This window comes from Aulonocara sp. 'chitande type north' Nkhata Bay, linkage group LG22 (assembly GCF_057382095.1).
Source record: "Aulonocara sp. 'chitande type north' Nkhata Bay isolate Kocher_YH1m ecotype deep benthic linkage group LG22, A_spYH_male_GT1.1, whole genome shotgun sequence".
Lineage (NCBI taxonomy): Eukaryota > Metazoa > Chordata > Actinopteri > Cichliformes > Cichlidae > Aulonocara > Aulonocara sp. 'chitande type north' Nkhata Bay.
This window is the reverse complement of record NC_141364.1, coordinates 2,169,560-2,185,574: the sequence shown is the minus strand read 5'-3', so window position 1 is coordinate 2,185,574 and position 16,015 is coordinate 2,169,560. Positions and strand designations below refer to the sequence as shown.

Sequence of the window (16,015 nt, the reverse complement as noted above, 5' to 3'; positions counted from 1 at the left end):
TGGGAAATAAACTCCTTTTTTACTTAGACTCACAATAAACACCTTCTTTCATAGAGTTATCATGGTGTCACCACAAATGAGCCCCGTGTGTGTCCAGAAGCAACACGGAGGAGGTCCGTGTTGCAGGTCTAAAAAGGGCTGACCTCTGACCTCGTTTAACCTGCTGATGACTTTGAACCTAAACTTTGATCAGCCACTCGTGCCAAAAGTGTGTGGACAGGTGTTGCAAAGGCTGTCGATTTCTGATTCCCTGCAGAGCCCGTTAACCATTTTCAACAGAACGAATTATTATTGGTCATAATTTTAAGAAAATATCCGAGTGCAGTTTGTGCAACGGGCAGAACCTTTTCTCTTTGTTCTCCCCGCAGATTTCCCAACATGCCGCTCTCTGAAGAGGCTGGCACAGTTTTTGACATTGGCACAATTTTCAAGAAAGTACCAACCACACAAGAGACAGTTTGCAATTAAAATAAAAACTTTGCCAGTGTCATTAAAACTGAGATTTCTTTGTGCCCTTTGAAAGTTCTTCAAAGTTGTCTTCGGTATCAGGAATCAGTGTGAACATTGGGAAAAGAAAGAGCCCGGCTCGCTACCTCAAACAAGAAGCTTTAACCTTAAAGGAGAATAAATAAGAAGGCGCAGGAAGCGTTTGTGTACCTTACAGGCAGGACTCGGGGAACAGGGCGCTCCTCGCCTCCGGCTTTATATTTCTCGAGTTTGCTTGGTGCGGTTTAGAAATGTGCAGCGTGAATAATGAGGAAATTCTGTTTGTGCAATAAGACGTGGAGGTGACAGTTAACAGTCATGATTATTGGTTTCAAATGTCACGAGAACTCAATATTGTGACAGTGTGAACTCCACACCGACAGCATTTAAAACAACACATGCCAGTGTTTTACAAGTATAAATGGACCCGATTGTGCAGCCCTGTGTAGATTCACTGCTCGCTCCCATGACTGTTATATAATAAAAGGAGGTTAAACGCCTCAAGAATATTCCTATTCATCAGAACAAACCGGGGGCTGCCTATGGCTAAGCTTATCCTATTAAAGGCAGTCCAAAAATAAAATTACTTTTTTTTTAAATAGAAAGCCCTTTCACTAAATCCCCATAAAGGATTTAACTTGCCAAATCAGCCATTTGGTGGAACCTTTTATCCAAAGCGCCTTACAGGAGAACGAGTGCATACGTTTGTAATGATGCCGGCCCGACTGTGTCGCATCCACACAGGGTGGCCTTATTCATGCTTTACGGTCTAACCGGTTAGATAAACAACCCGTTTGTGTCTCTGAGACGCCTCAGCGATGGGGTTCCAGCAGAAGCCATGTTGGGTTTTTGGAGCTGGAGGTGACCTCGCTTGGTTGAGAGGGTGGCGTGCTAAATTATCAGCATCTAAAAACTGTAAAAATGCAACGCACACACACTGATACCTGCTGAACAAAAAACACCAGAAAAACTCCCATCAGTGGGATGAAGGCTAGCACGCGCCGCCGGGCTGGCACACACTTGTCCGTCAAAGTGGCCACGCCCATTGACTCCAGATGATGTTATAGCAAAAAAAGTTTGTGTACAGCTCACCTGTCTGAGGTGGACAAAGGTGGTCCTGCCTCAGTGTCTGTAAGGGTTTACTGGTTAGTCTTTGGGGACGCTCATATGGATCCTGCTGCTACGGGTAGACCATGAACTGTGAGTTCAAGGGTCAGGGTTTCAGACACGTGGCCGAGTTTTAAAAGCATGAAGGTGTTACGTGTACAGTCTTTGACGGCGTTTTGGCCACTTTGGTCAGTGAGGACACGGCTGTCGCCCTGGTGGGCGTATACAGGTTAAAAAATGATGCTGTTGGCGATGCTTCCTCCATGGATCCGGCCGCCAACTCAGCAAACAGTCATCTCTCCGTCTTTTTTCTGGGACTTTAAAAGTAACAAAAGAACAAAATGAATGCTTGATTGTGCGTTTCGAAAGTCGTGACCTCCCGGGTTTATGACATCGGGATGTGGCGGCCGTGACAGCGTGACCTGTGACTTTGTGGCTCAGTGATACTTGCCCATGTTTTCTGGGTTATGGTGCGAGCCGTCGCGAAGCATAAACACTGCATCTCTCCCATCATCACACGCAGGGTGAAGGCAGCTCTGTGACACCTTAAGACTTTCCTCCTCCTTTAGCGCACTCCTTCTTGTTTTTCCTGTCGCCGGCATCTGCGGTTAAATGAGTCGAAGCCGCAAGGCGGCGGCGGCGCTGTTGGCATGGACGGGCTGCAGTGACCTATATACGAGTGAATGTAAGTCTGTGTCGGAGTTCAGAGTCTCTCAGGCTTATAGCAGCTCATGACTGGATGGAGACGGCGCCGTGTTAGCTGAGGACACGCACACGTGAAGACACACGCCCACATATGGAGACATTCATGCACGCGTACGCTCAGAAATATGTACACGTGACGGGAGGACACGGGGGGAGAAACCAGACGTTAAATACGACACAGACACACTAGATCACAACGTATAGACGCACACACAGACACACGTGATGAGGCCAGATCTTAAAAAGGATCAACTTGAACACACACGGATGCTAATTAAACACACACAGATGTACACAGAGCGACTGTCTCATGCATGTTTTATTGACCCGGCTCGCTCCCTTTCTACACCTCCTCCGTCTCGCCTCCTCTCATCACTCGCTTCCTCTCTCTATACCTCTGCAAACCTCCCTTTTCATCTCCCGCTCTCTCGCTCCCTCTCTTCCTTTAATCTTCCTCTTCCTCTCTTGTTTTTTCCTGTTTCACCTCCTTTTGTCCTCCTCTGACCTCCCGGAGCAGAACAGATCAACCTGACAGGCCGGCCGAAGGAGAAGCGGAAGAAGAGAATTCACTTCCTCGCCCCCTTATCTCCTCATCTCCTCCCTTCTTTTCCTCCTCTTCCTCTCCATCCGCTGGCCCCTCTTGACCTCCTCTCTACACCTCCTCCTCCTCCTTGTCGCCTCCTCCTGACCTCTCCTCTCACTCCTGTTTTTCTCGCTCTCCTCCACCCTCCTGACCTCCCTCCTCTTCGCCACCCCACCCCTCCTCCACCCTTCCTCCTCTCCTCCTAATTAGCACCTGAGCGTACAGGCCTGGTTAATATTCGGCGGCGAGGCGCTGCGACGGCAGAAGGGCACCTCGCCGTCTCTCTCTCGCTCTCCCTCCCTCTCTCTCCTGCGCTGCTGTTGCTATGGTAACGCCATGGAAATGAAGCACAGCGCTCTCTATCTCTCTCCTAATTTTTTTTTTGCCCCCCTCTCCACCCCTACCTGCCTCCCCTCTTCCTCCCCCTTCACTTTGTAATGAGTCACTGCATCCATTAAATTTTAGGATGGAAGGACAGCGGGGCGCTCGCGAGGGCAAAGTGGCGTGCTCCGAGGCAGAAAACTCAAATTTGAGGCGTTAAAAAAACTTTTTTATTTTTCCTCAAAATAAAAGAAAAAAGTGTGTGTGTGTGTGTGTGTGTGTGTGTGTGTGTGTGTGTAAAACGTATAGTCATTGTGAGCTTTAATTATTTATCGGAGGCTCAGATGGATGTTTGCGATGAGTCGCTGCAACCAAGGACGGAGTTATTTTGTTGTTGATTTATTTATTTATTTAGCTCCTGACAGAGTTCACTGAACTGTGTGTGTGTGTGTGTGTGTGTTTGCTGGGGGTTTCGGGGGGTGTTTGGACCGAGGCCTTGGCCTTGATGAAGTTCTTTAAAGCTGCTAATTGTATTTCATTTATATTTCATGGTCGCGGGGGGGCCGACAGTTTGCTGTGGGAGAATTGATAGAATGTCAGGTGTGTGTGTGTGTGTGTGTGTGTGTGTGTGTGTGTGTGTGTGTGTGCTGCATTACTAAACCATGGCCGTGTGAAGCCGGTGGGTATTTGTGTGACTTTGTGTGTGTGTGCGTGTCCAGTCTGACAGCTGGAGGTCACGAGGATTTCGTATGTGTGTGAATCAGCATATTTGTGTGGCTCTTCATAGATATTCATGCTGTGTGTGTGTGTGTGTGTGTGTGTGTGTGTGTGTGTGTGTGTGTGTGTGTACACTATCTGCCATTTCACCAAAAACAACGCTCATTAAAACTCAAGTTTTCCGACGTTTCCCTTCAGCCGAGCGGTGTCGCACTTGTCGCTGATCTTGACCTCTGACCTCTGTAAACTCTGTTTCAGTGTGTGTGTGTGTGTGTGTGGCAGGAATACAGGCGTGTGTTTTCCTGTATAATATTGTCAGCGTGGAGCGATAAGTCGGGCGTCTGCCTTTATTTATTTAAATGTCAGGCAGTCGCAGCTGAAATGAAGCTAATGTGAGAGTGGAATTAAAACCTCATCCAGGCTTCGTGAAGCCGCCGAGGCAACAGATTTATAATGTCAGATTTACTGGTGTTTATATTTATATTAGAGGCGTCCAATCCCCAGGGGCGCTGTGCGGGTCGATCCGGGTGATCCTTCCTTTGCGGCTCTGCGGCTAACGGGGAAAATGACGCTTAATTGATGGCAACAGCCTCTAAATTTCTCACCACAGAACCGATTGTCTTCCTCTGCTTCTCCCGCTCGTTCAGTAGCTGCCGATCGTCGCCTCCACCTTCTTTTCTTTGCTTTTTAAGACGAGCACAGAGCCGTCCCTAATTAGCAGTGATTCCGTAAGTTCGGCCGATGCAGCGCGAGGAAGCCCGGCTGTGGTCGGGGGGAGAAGCGTCACTCGCACACGGGCCTCTGTGGTGTCAACAGCTCCTGACAGCAGCTTTTCCTGCTCGCATTAATAATGCAACACTTTCATAAGGTCCATCAGCATTTGGGGGCTAGGCTGTAACTCCACATGCTGAATCAATAAGTTATTTTCAGAAGTCTCGTTTTGAATGAGGTGAAAGGTCAACAGAGAGTTGAGTGTTTTACAAACAAGTACTCTTAGATGAAGGAGTAGTACATCAAAGTATACTTCAAGTACCAACAGTAAAAGTACTCATCATACAGAAGTCTGTGTTTCGTAGTTTTTTGGTCATAATTATTGATTTATCAGTGTAGACGCTGACAATAATTCTGTTGATACAGATGATTGTTATTCATACAGGACCTGCTGTTAGATTTATATATGCAAGCCTGAGTAATAGTTTTATAATCTGCAGTGTGGAGCGAGTTTATTCCAGTTACCTCAAAATAAAAACCTGGAGAATGACCAACCCTGGAACTACGTATGAAACTACAATAACTCAGACATGCAGGACAAGGTGCAATATTTCTATCTGTGTGTGTGTGTGTGTGTGTGTGTGTGTGTGTGTGTGTGTGTGTGTGTGTGTGTGTGTGTGTGTGTGTGTGTGTGGATCGATCTGTCTATTAGATATTATAATAATACTATGTTATTATGAACTATTATTATAATATTGATGTAAATGCACAGAAAAACTGCCAATATTAGAAATGAAGAAAAACATGAAGGTTATATATAAGGGGGGGGGGGGGCAAACAGACGTCAGTAAAACTGATCATTTAAATCAAATATTACAATTTTTTTCCTTCTGTATAAAAAAATCATAAGAAATATTGTTTTTGGTTTTATTTTTTATTGGAAGGGATTCTCTGCTCCTGCACTTAAATCATATTTAATGGAAATTTGAGTGAAAAAATAACTTTTTTGTAACGAACTCCAGCTAACAGCAGGTTTCCGACAGACTGACGTCAAACAGGATCCACAGATTTGGTTTCATTGAGCTGGAATCAGATTTTTGTTCAGATCGGCTGTATCAGCGAGCCGTGGGAGCTCACGCACTGTAGGCGTGAGCTCAGCGGCGTGAGCTGCGTGCACAGACGCACGGCCTCAGGTCCGCACATCTTCGGTCGGCCTGTTCGGTTTCTGCTGGTTTTTCTGTCTGCGCGTAGAAACAGCTGCGAGTTCAAGCTGAACGTCACATCTGGATGGGTCAGGGTAAAATCAGCTGCGATGGCGTGCGGAGGCAGAAGCACTAAAGAAACTTCTGGACCTGCCTATCTGGAAAATAAATTCCACTAGAACCAAATTGATTTGGTTTCTATCCAGATGAATCATAATAGAAATAGACAGACGTTAATTAACCTCTTTATTGTTTTTCATGCACCACGGGGATAATTACCTCGCCGTGGCAGAGGGAAAAAAGCCTGGTAGACCGAATGTGATGGATGATGTCAAACCTTCCAGTAGAAATAACAACTTAAATATTGAAGCACAAACGAGCCGTGATTGGAAACGTTTATGACAACAGTTCCACGTTTTTACAGAAAGAAGTTTCTAAATATTTTTCTGGGTCTAACGAGCCGATTCTTCTTCTGGTTCTTCTTTTGTTCCTTTAAATAAATTCATTTATTCTTCAGTGATTGTTTTAGATTTGTTGACAGTCCCCCACGCTGCTCCTTATGCTTCCCAGAATTCCCACCGGGAATCAGAAATGAAAGTAAAACTCGTGGATCTGTTGTATTAAATTACCGCGGAGGCCCCGCTGACGTCAGGTCAGGCAGAGAGTTGGCAGCTGAAGAGACGTTAGATCAGTGACGGAGGGATGAATAGATGGATCGATGTCATTCGTGTTGAGCTCTCGAGGTCGACCTTGAGACGCTCAACGATACGAGAGTTTGGCCGGCTCCACGCACATCGCGGTCACGTGACCGAGAGCGCCGTTCCAATCGCCCAGCCAATCACCCGAAACCCAAACTGCACTCAAGGTTCTCTGCCAATGAAAAGACAGCTCTGTTCTCATCAGTGCATCAAATTGCCTCATAAGATCCATCGGCCATTAAGTCTCCGCTTCCATTTAATGCTTCCAAGTTGTCTAATGCTTAACGGGCCTTTTGGCCTTGGGCCGTGCTTCTAAGCGTGGACCTTTCTTTTCAAAATAAAATGCGCTCGCGCTCAGCGCTGCTTTTCTGCTCCTTTTGAGTCTGAGGCTCGAATCAGAGCTGCCATTTTCACTTAATTTTACTTTATTCAGTTTTACGAGGTCATGCGATTGGTCCGTTTGTACCTTTTAACCTTTTAACAAGCTGGACAAACGTTAAATGGATTTGACAGGATAAAAGTTCATATACATCTGCAGACTAAGTTTAAAAAAGAATTGATTCCAGATCCGGAGCTGTGCGTGGGCGTGGCTCTTCTGAATAATCAAAGGCATGCATATTGATGTAAGGACAGAGGTTTATCAACTTGTCAGCACTTTGAGTCGAGCAGCTGATGTTCTGAACTTTCAGCTTATTGTTGGGGAAACGACATTAAAGCACAGACATGTACTCTGTGCGCTCGTGAAACTAACCTTTATAAATAACGCACTTTGACCTTTGGCCTGAAAGTAACAAAGCAAAAATAAACGCTCATTTGAGAAGAATAACGGGAGAGGCGCTGCGAGCTCGGCGGGTTGACTCCGGCGCCGCTCTGGCCCACTTTGAGCCGGGGATTGTTGGTTTTATCACCAACTCCTAACTAAGCCTTTCTGTACGTTACACAATACAAAGCAAACCAGAGTGCCCCGCAGTGAACTGGGTTTGGATCGAGGACACTGGTTAATAGGCTTGATGTGACGAAACCTGTGGGCTAACAGTGTTTCAGCAGCTTTACACGTTTTCATGGTCTGAAAACACAAAATTAGTAAATTTGAATTCTGAGCTTTACAGTTCAGGATTTAACAAAGTGACCTGTTCATGTTCGCTTCCAGCACTGGACGCTTGATGGGTGAGTCACAGGAGTTGACTTTGTATTTTAGAGGTAGAACGTCCGCGGCATACGTTTTTACCCGTAACGTTGCACCGCACGCCCGCATTTACACGAAGTGGATTTCAAATGAAGCAAATAAGGATGTGCTGTCTCTCCAAACGCCACAGTACCAGAATGCATTGCATGCTGACAGATCCTGTGCAAACAGGCCATTACAGTTGAGCTTTACCGCCATCCCGCCGCCCGCCCGTCCGTTGTCAGTATGGCGGTACCTGTGTTTGATTTTGTTAGTGTCACCCAGACGTACTCGCAGCCCTGTTAGGACAGATTATCCTTCGGGCGGGAGTGCTGTTTTCCGTCTGTAATTTCATCATGTCAGTAATTCCTGCAGACTGCAGTAGCGGTGAAACATCTTTTATTGCCTCTCCTGTAAAGGGGCCAGCTAAAATAACCTGAGGTAAAACTAGTCGTGACGTCCTTTCAGTATGTTTCGCAGAACTCTTATATAACACGAGTGAGATTTGGATCTCTATAAGCTTAAGAGAAAGCTGCTGGAAATAGCCTGGCAGCTCTCAGAAGAGCTGGGTCATACTACCAGCTGTGTTAATGATGCATTAGCACCACGAGGTGCCCACACAAAGCCATCCTTTGATCAATCATTTAGCGTCCACACACTTATGTTAAAACACACACACACAGAGCTGGCGGTTTTTGTGCTGCATGATGACTGTGTGCCTGAGGGAGGAGGGTCACGGGGACTCTGAAACCAGGACGCTTTTAGTTTCTGAGCGCCGCCGCCGCCTTTAAAGCTCCAAACTTTCAGTCCCCGGTGGTTCTTTCAGCCGCCTCATTTGCATGTTCCTCGCCTGCCTGTTAGTCACCGTACCTGGGAACACAGCGAGCGCGCCGGCAGCAGCGTCTTCCCAAAGGGACCATTAGCATGTCAGGTGTTTCAGATCTGTTAGGCATGTCCTGATCAGTCGGCATCAGTGCTAATAGTGGCCTAATTAAGCTGATTGCTCTGACCACTGTGCAACCAGCTCTTACATTACCCATGTGCTGTAGTCATTCTTATTGGTAGCTTTTATCTATGAACATAACTCGTTATTTTTATTTATCCGTTATCAATGTTTGAACCTTTTATTGTTTTATGTAAAGCACTTTGGTATGCCCAAGGCTTTTAAATGTGCTCTATAAATAAAGATTGTTGTTGTTGTTGTTACATTACACATCAGAGCTGTCCTTTTCCTCATTCTAACAATCGCACTTAACCAACAACTGGAAGTGTTGTGCTTGTCCTACCGCCGTCCCGCTGACCTGCACATGGTCGCATTAATCAACAATCAGAGGGAGAAACCTACGCGCAGGATCAAACGTAGAAACCGGTAGGCCTGCAGTCACAGCAGGACATGAGGTGTTTCCTCTGATTCGTTTCCACCTCCTGATGATGGTTTTATCCCATCAACAGCTTTCCAAACAAAATAAAACCAGTAAAGAGAATCTAACAGTAACTTTACAGCATAAAACCCTGAAAACTCTCAAAGGGTCCAAAAGAAAATGACTCATAGATTCTTATTGCAAATAAAACAGAAGCATCGTGACCTGATTCGGCCTGTAACCGTTCATGTTAGTGTGAGGGTCACATCTGTGAGGGCCTCAGTAATGCTGAACGATAGACGCAGTTTGCAGGAAACATGAACGTTGTGCTTTTCTGCACGTGCTCCAGCTGTGGGAGCTGTGGAACAGGAAGTATGACCGCACAGACTGTACTCTGTGTTATTTACATTTCCCACTTTGCTTCGTTTTGAAGCACACGAGTCACACTTTGATGTTTTGGAGACCATCCATCCACCCCGGCCTCCTCATTCATCAATCACACTGCATCATGATTACTGTAGCAGATTATAGTTTTTAATGTACTGCAGCAGGTTGCACCTCCTGAACTTTTGGGTGTTTTTATGCTGTCATCTCATTAGAAATGAGCCTTTTTGTTTCTGGAGGTCGTTTTGAAAAGTTTTATATATTTTTGTCTAAAAACTCAGATTTTATCAACTAAACTGAAAATATTAGAGGTTGATCTTTGGTTTGTGAAGTGGAGCTGTACTTGGAGACGTCTCTGTGCCTCATCCTCATGTCGGCTCACGTGTTAAAAACGGCTTCAGAGCTGCTTTGGGGGAAGAAAAAGTCATCTGAGCGAGTCCCCGAAGTCTGTTTTGGTCTCATTATGAATTACAAGCTGCCAGGCCAGCCCTACAGTAGTTTAGATCCCCGCTGATGACAAGACGCCTGCCGGTTCAGTTTGTTTGCAGCTGAGCTTCCTCTGTGCCAAAATGTACATCGCCTCCCTCCCCACGAGCCCTCGCCCCCTCCAGTTTGCCCTTGTTCCAGTAAAACGTCTTTAACCCCTCCTATTAGCACACTGGGCTCCTTCCAATCTGCCTTTCGTCCTCCTAATTTGTCATTTCATTTCCCAAGATATCTCCTCATTATCTTCTCTTTCCTCGCCGACTTGTTTTATGGCTTCCTCGACACCCTTTTCTCTCCAGCACGCCCTTCGCCGCCTCGACGTGCGAGCTGCGATGCAGTCAGTTAGATGGATGGATACAGTTTGCAGTTAGACTGACGGTTTGCCCTTGGCGGAGGTGAAAATCAGATCTTTTTTCCCCCGAACCCTGCTTCACCCCACCGATCGAGTTACTTGGTGTCACTTTCAGAGGAGAGTTCTGTGTCGTGGTGTTTAAACGCAGGGAATCCTGGGAGACTTTGTTGCCTCCGTCTAAAATTGATACTCTAATGTGCACCAATTAAAGGAGGGAACAAAGGTTTGCTTGTTTTTGATTGAGGAAAAACTCACCTGCCTCTCAAAAGGACAATTTGCCGCTTCCTGCAATTTGCAAATCACTGTTGTCACTGCTGCAGTTTTATTATTTCCTCAATAATTACGAAGCACTGCCGTGCTCCAAACAATCCCCTGCACACAAATACTGTACGAGTAATTACAAGCATGCACGGAGGCGAGCTCAGCCCAATAAAATGGGACGCAGCCAAGCGGCATATGACTCCCCTCGTCAGAAGTTGGCCCGGAGTCCTCGAGGCCGACCCAGTGATGCAGCAAAACATGACACTGCTGAGCTCTGTTTTTTTTACTTTTCTTTTTTCTTTTTTGCGAGCTGGCAGCCGCAGCGCTCTTCCTCGTCGACGGGAAGCGAGGCTGCCATCGCTGCTCGGATGAAAAGCTCGGGCCTGCAGCTCCGTCTGCCTCTACGCTTCTTACTTTCCCTCGTCCAATCTGTTTTCTCCAGCTCTGTTTTCCCTCTCTGTCGCCCCTTTTCTCTCCTTCCATCCGTCTCATTTCTCTCTCCTCCCACACTCTCGTGTCCTTTCTCTCAACCTCTTTACTGCTAAGCACTCGCGCTTTCTTCCCTTCTTTTGTTTTTTTGGCTCCTACACACTCGTCTTCCTATACATGCACTCCCTGCTCTGTTCTCTCCAACTCCTCCCACACTCTTCTTTTTGTTTTATCTCCTTTACCGTCTCCCTCCCTCTTTTCCCACTTCACCTCTGGCAGCAGCTGGGTCTCTGGCCAAGTATTTTCAGCAAACGCACAAGGAGAGAGGATCTGAAAGGAGATTGAAGTATTTGCTAGAATTTGGCCCGTATTAGGGCTGCGTATTGATTGCTTTATTGGGTTATTAGTGCACCGTTTCCTGGAGTGCCTTTTAAGAGCAGCTTAACTCCCATTTTAGCGTAAACGCGCACCTGGGCATCTCTAAAAGCTGTGATCAGCTGCTTGCTCTCACAGGTTAGGGCGGACCGATGCTGCAGCGGGTTATCCTCCGTGTCTGGAAATGTGGGTGTGGCTCAGATTGGAGCGTTGCAGTTTGTGTGGGTGTAAAGAGCAACAGAGCGTTTCTGCAGCCTCTCTTTGAAGGTTACTGGATGTATTTCTGCGTTAAACTATAAAATCCTAATTTAATGGACACAAAGTGTTTAATCAAGCCTCATTAAATAACATGTAAGTGCAACTCGCCTTTAAAGCAGGGGTGAGCTGGCTGGGTCAGTAAAACGATGCACGATGCAAATATTCCAAATTTTTTCCCGTTGAGCGTAAATAAATGTGTCTCCTGAAGCGGAGCCAAGATTTTATAAAAGCTGGAAGCAGGTGAAAAACAACCGCTGCCACGCTCGGTTTAAAATTAGCCAGACGACAGGTTGTTGGATTATTTTTCTCATTTAATGAGCATTTCATTAGCAAACAGATGACGAACGGCACGAGATGTCTGTAGAAAAACGTTTCTCCAGCCTCATTAAACTCACGTTACAGTTTGGGATCCTGTGAAACGCTCAGATACGTCCGCGAGGCCTGAACCGGACACTTCAGCGTGTTCGACCCCCTGTTTTAGAGTCTCTCCCGTGCCCCACGCCAGACTTTTGTATGGTTATGTTTTTACATCCTGCGTGAAGGTCCTGGGTTTGAGTCCCGGCTGAGGCTCTCTCCTCGTGCCTGTGTGGGTTTCTTTTCACAGAGGAAACACTGTGGATGTGTGGGCGGAGATGGCTGGTAGAGAAGCGTCGCGGCGAAGCAGGAAGTAAACGGTGATGTGGCGTTCGGCTCGTTTCCAGCTCCGTGTTTTCAGTCTCAGACTGAGCCACGTCTCTTACGCTGGGACCTGGTACAGCGCTTTGGTCCATTAAGCTAATATTCTTCTGATTGGTCGCCCCTCTTAAACGGTGGGTGGGGCTTCTGTGGCTGAGATGACCATAGTAGAAGTCCTCACACAGACTTCACTGATAATTGAGCACCAACACAGATTTAAATCGGGAGAAGCAGAACGGGCCTGCCCTTTACTCCTATCAGTCATTTTTAAATCATTTCCAAGTGAAACTTTTTAAACTCGTGAACTCTGCGGTACTCGGGCGCTACAGGCTACAGGTCCTCACAGGCCCCTCTGGTTACCCAGTAACCGAGACCTGACCCAGGGACTTGAGTTGGGCTGGGTCCAAAACCATATTCAGTCTAATCAGGTTGCGCGGGGTCGGGTCATGCTGTGCTGCAGCAGGTTTTAGAGGCAGACGGAGGGAGGAGGTGGACTCTGGATTGCATCTATTCGCCCCGCGGTGCGTTCGGTTCTTTCCAACGAGGTTTGGGACTGAAATTTTGAACTCCTCGAGGCGAGCGCGTCGGACACGTTTGGGTTCGAGTCGTTTTTTTATGAATTGATTGTCGGTGTTTTTGTGCTCGTTGTTTGAGGAAACGCCATTAGCCGAAGCGTGCAATAAGCAGCAATGTAAATGCATGAGATTTATAATAACATAGGATTAGTTCAGTCTCATTGCACAGTGCAACAATTCAGACGGGCTCTGGATACTCTGCAGCTATAAAATGTGTCTCCCGTGCAGGCGATGAGAAGCTGATCAAGGTTGCGAGAGCATGAAATATGTCCAGCATTAAGTGACACATGGGACAAATAACAGCTTGCCCAATACTAATTAAGTGTTGAAGTACCATTTTTTTCCCTGGCAAATGTGTTTTTCCCCCAACTGATTGGGGCACCTTTTCAAAGCTTCAACTTTCCTGATAGAAAGTGCACCAAAACCTCATTTTATTATCCGTTAAAATTTTACTGTCAAATGGAAATGTTTTCGTCGTCCTCTCATCTCTCTCGTTCTCTTTATCTGCTTTCGATTGTGCCTCTTACTCTCTGTTCCTCTGCTCTCTGCTTATCTTTCCCCGTCTCCCTTTTTCTTCCTCCTGAAACACTCTGTTGTCCCTTTCCTCTCCTCCTCCTCCTCCTCCTTTATGTTTATCTGCCTTCTTTTCTCGCTCTTCTTCTCCTCCATTCTTTCGCCGTCGTCTCTCTCTTTCTGTCTGCCAGGCCATGGCCTAGTTAAAACGTCTTTTGCTTTGTGCCTGTTCTCTTTCATTAGCTTGGAAGTTTTCAGACTCTCCCTTCTTTCTTTTTCCCCTTATCTCTGCGCGCCTTCGCCATTCTCTCTCCTCTCTCTCCTCCCATTTACCTGCTTTTTTCCTTTTGTCCTCCTTTTATTATTGCACTCTTCTGTATTTATTCACACCTATCTTCCTCTCTCTCCCCGTCTGTTTTTACCTCACTTTCTCCGTTCCATTGTGTGGATGATAGCTGTCAGGAGATCTCATCACTGAGTCTCTCTTATTACATGATTACAGGGTAATTATCCTGTGAAGTTGTCTTTGCCCGAATCTATGAAAGGCGCTTAATGTCTTTTTAATGGGGTTTGGAGTTTGGAGACTTTTTTTGTCTTTTGTAGTTGCCGTGGACGTCTTCAATTTATCGCATTTACATGTGATTGGCCTGGAACGGCGTGTCCTGATTAAGTGGCACTCTGATTCATCATAATTTTCGAGCGTGGCGTCTCGAGTTGTCAGCCGGACTTCCTTTATTTTTAACTTCTGGCCTTCTGGTGTTGTCAGCAAACGCTGTCGCCTGCCAGGGCCTGATTAGACCGGACCCGACGGAGCCAGTGCGATGCTAAGATGAGCGCCAACAGGCCTGACAGACCTGGCTCGGACATTACAGGAAAGGAGACGCAAAATATCACGTCGCTAATTAAGCTTGGAACCTCCCATCTTTGGATGGGGAGTTACAAAATGATCAGATCTGCTCCAGAGGGTTTCGCCATGACTTGTGGGCAGTAAAAATGGCTGACTTTGTTTCCCTAACATGGTTATAGGTACTCTTCATACGGGAATGCTTGAAATTATTAGCCTTGCAGAGCCTGCGAGAAGCATCTAGAGGTCAGTAGAGTAGTAATTACGCTCTCTAGTAACCATAGGAGCAAGTAATAAGTCCCTGTTTGAATTACAGATGTATGGGAAAAATCAACATCTAGGCCTGATAGTGCCATAAACCTGCGTTCTTTCTTTTGGCCCGCAGGGGGCGACTCCTCTAGCCTGTGGCCCTCGGCTCACTTGATCTGCGGCCTCAGTAACACTTTCCTGATGAGTTTGTGGTCTCCGGCGCTAGTTTCACGTCTCGCTGAACAAACATTAACCTCGTAAAGTTTTTGTCCCATTCCAGTAAAAACTTAACGGGCCTACCGTCTGACTGTCAGGTGTGTGGCCACGGCAAACATTAAGACCGGACTTTAATAACCGATAGGTGACTACATCCATGCATGTTAGAGAAAACACTAGCATGGACCGTTCCAAGTTCTCCATGTGCAAAAAAGCAAAATAAAAGTTTTCCCGTCCTTCCCATGGCTGGACTTAATTTTCTTTGTGTAAGCTTTCATCAGTCTGCATGCTTTGGGACTTTGTGGTGGTAGTTTTTAAGTTTAGCCCTGGCAGATTCACAGTGACAGCTTTCCCAGCTCTCCGGATAACTATTGATGAAAACTTGACTTTAGAAAAGGGTCAGGCCTTTAGTGTCCAGTCTATGGACTACACAGTTCTAGATAGAGTCTGTTTACGGTCGACAAATCCAGAAACCTGTTGTGTGTTTAAACCACCCGTCATCAGCATAAACAGCTGTTTGACGCTGGTAGGCAGCGTCTCTGGTTTGCAGTGCTGACTTTGTGGGTTTAGCTCGGTCTGGCTGCAACAATTATATAGTTAATATAAGATGATTCAACCAACGAGCAAGTGTGTCCTACAACTCGTTTTTTTTCCTCATGCAATCATAAAACTTTGGTTCAGAGGACATTTTTCACTGTGCACTCGGTCAGTTTCAAACTTTAGTCGAGGTGTCCGTATTTTAGCCACTGGGGATCTGGACAGCAGGCGGTAACGCTGATGTTTGAGCCGTTTCCAGTTCATGGCAGGTCTGTTCGGACCAACCAGAGCAGCTTTCACCCTCTCAGCTCAGGGTGAAAGTTTGGATAGTTTTTCAGACCTTGGCACAGTAGCTGCACTTCCTGAGAAGAAACAGTGGATTGAACGGATGATCTTGGAACATGCAGTCCTTTAGAAACGACTCCAAGATATCCCTGACTTATCTAAGCTCCCCAGATTTTCACATGTCGCCGTGCATCAGTCAGTCGAACGATTTCCCTTTATGTGTTGGCACAGAGACTCGACCGTGGCTGGTTAGGACATCTAAGTGGGTGTATAAATGTTCTTGACCTCGTATATATTATTTTCACCCTGTGTTTATTTCAGGAAATCTAAAATAAATTAAAACTTGTTCACTAAATTATTGAGTTTGTTTCTTTTTCTCATAATCTTAGAGGTTGTGAAATAATTCAGCTCCAGAAAAAGTTCTCAGAAATTGTGAAATATGAAAGCATTACTAAAACATTCATGTCCAAGATGATAAACTTTTGATTAAAACTGTATCCCTATAAGTGATTCTCTCCAC

The 16,015-nt window shown here is 46.1% G+C and overlaps 1 protein-coding gene across 6 annotated transcripts in view; it reads left to right on the top strand.

Annotated features, from left to right (window-relative positions):
- Window positions 1-16,015, top strand: part of LOC147303159 (zinc fingers and homeoboxes protein 2-like) — a 130,207-nt gene that overhangs the window by 90,534 nt on the left and 23,658 nt on the right. The window lies entirely within an intron of this gene.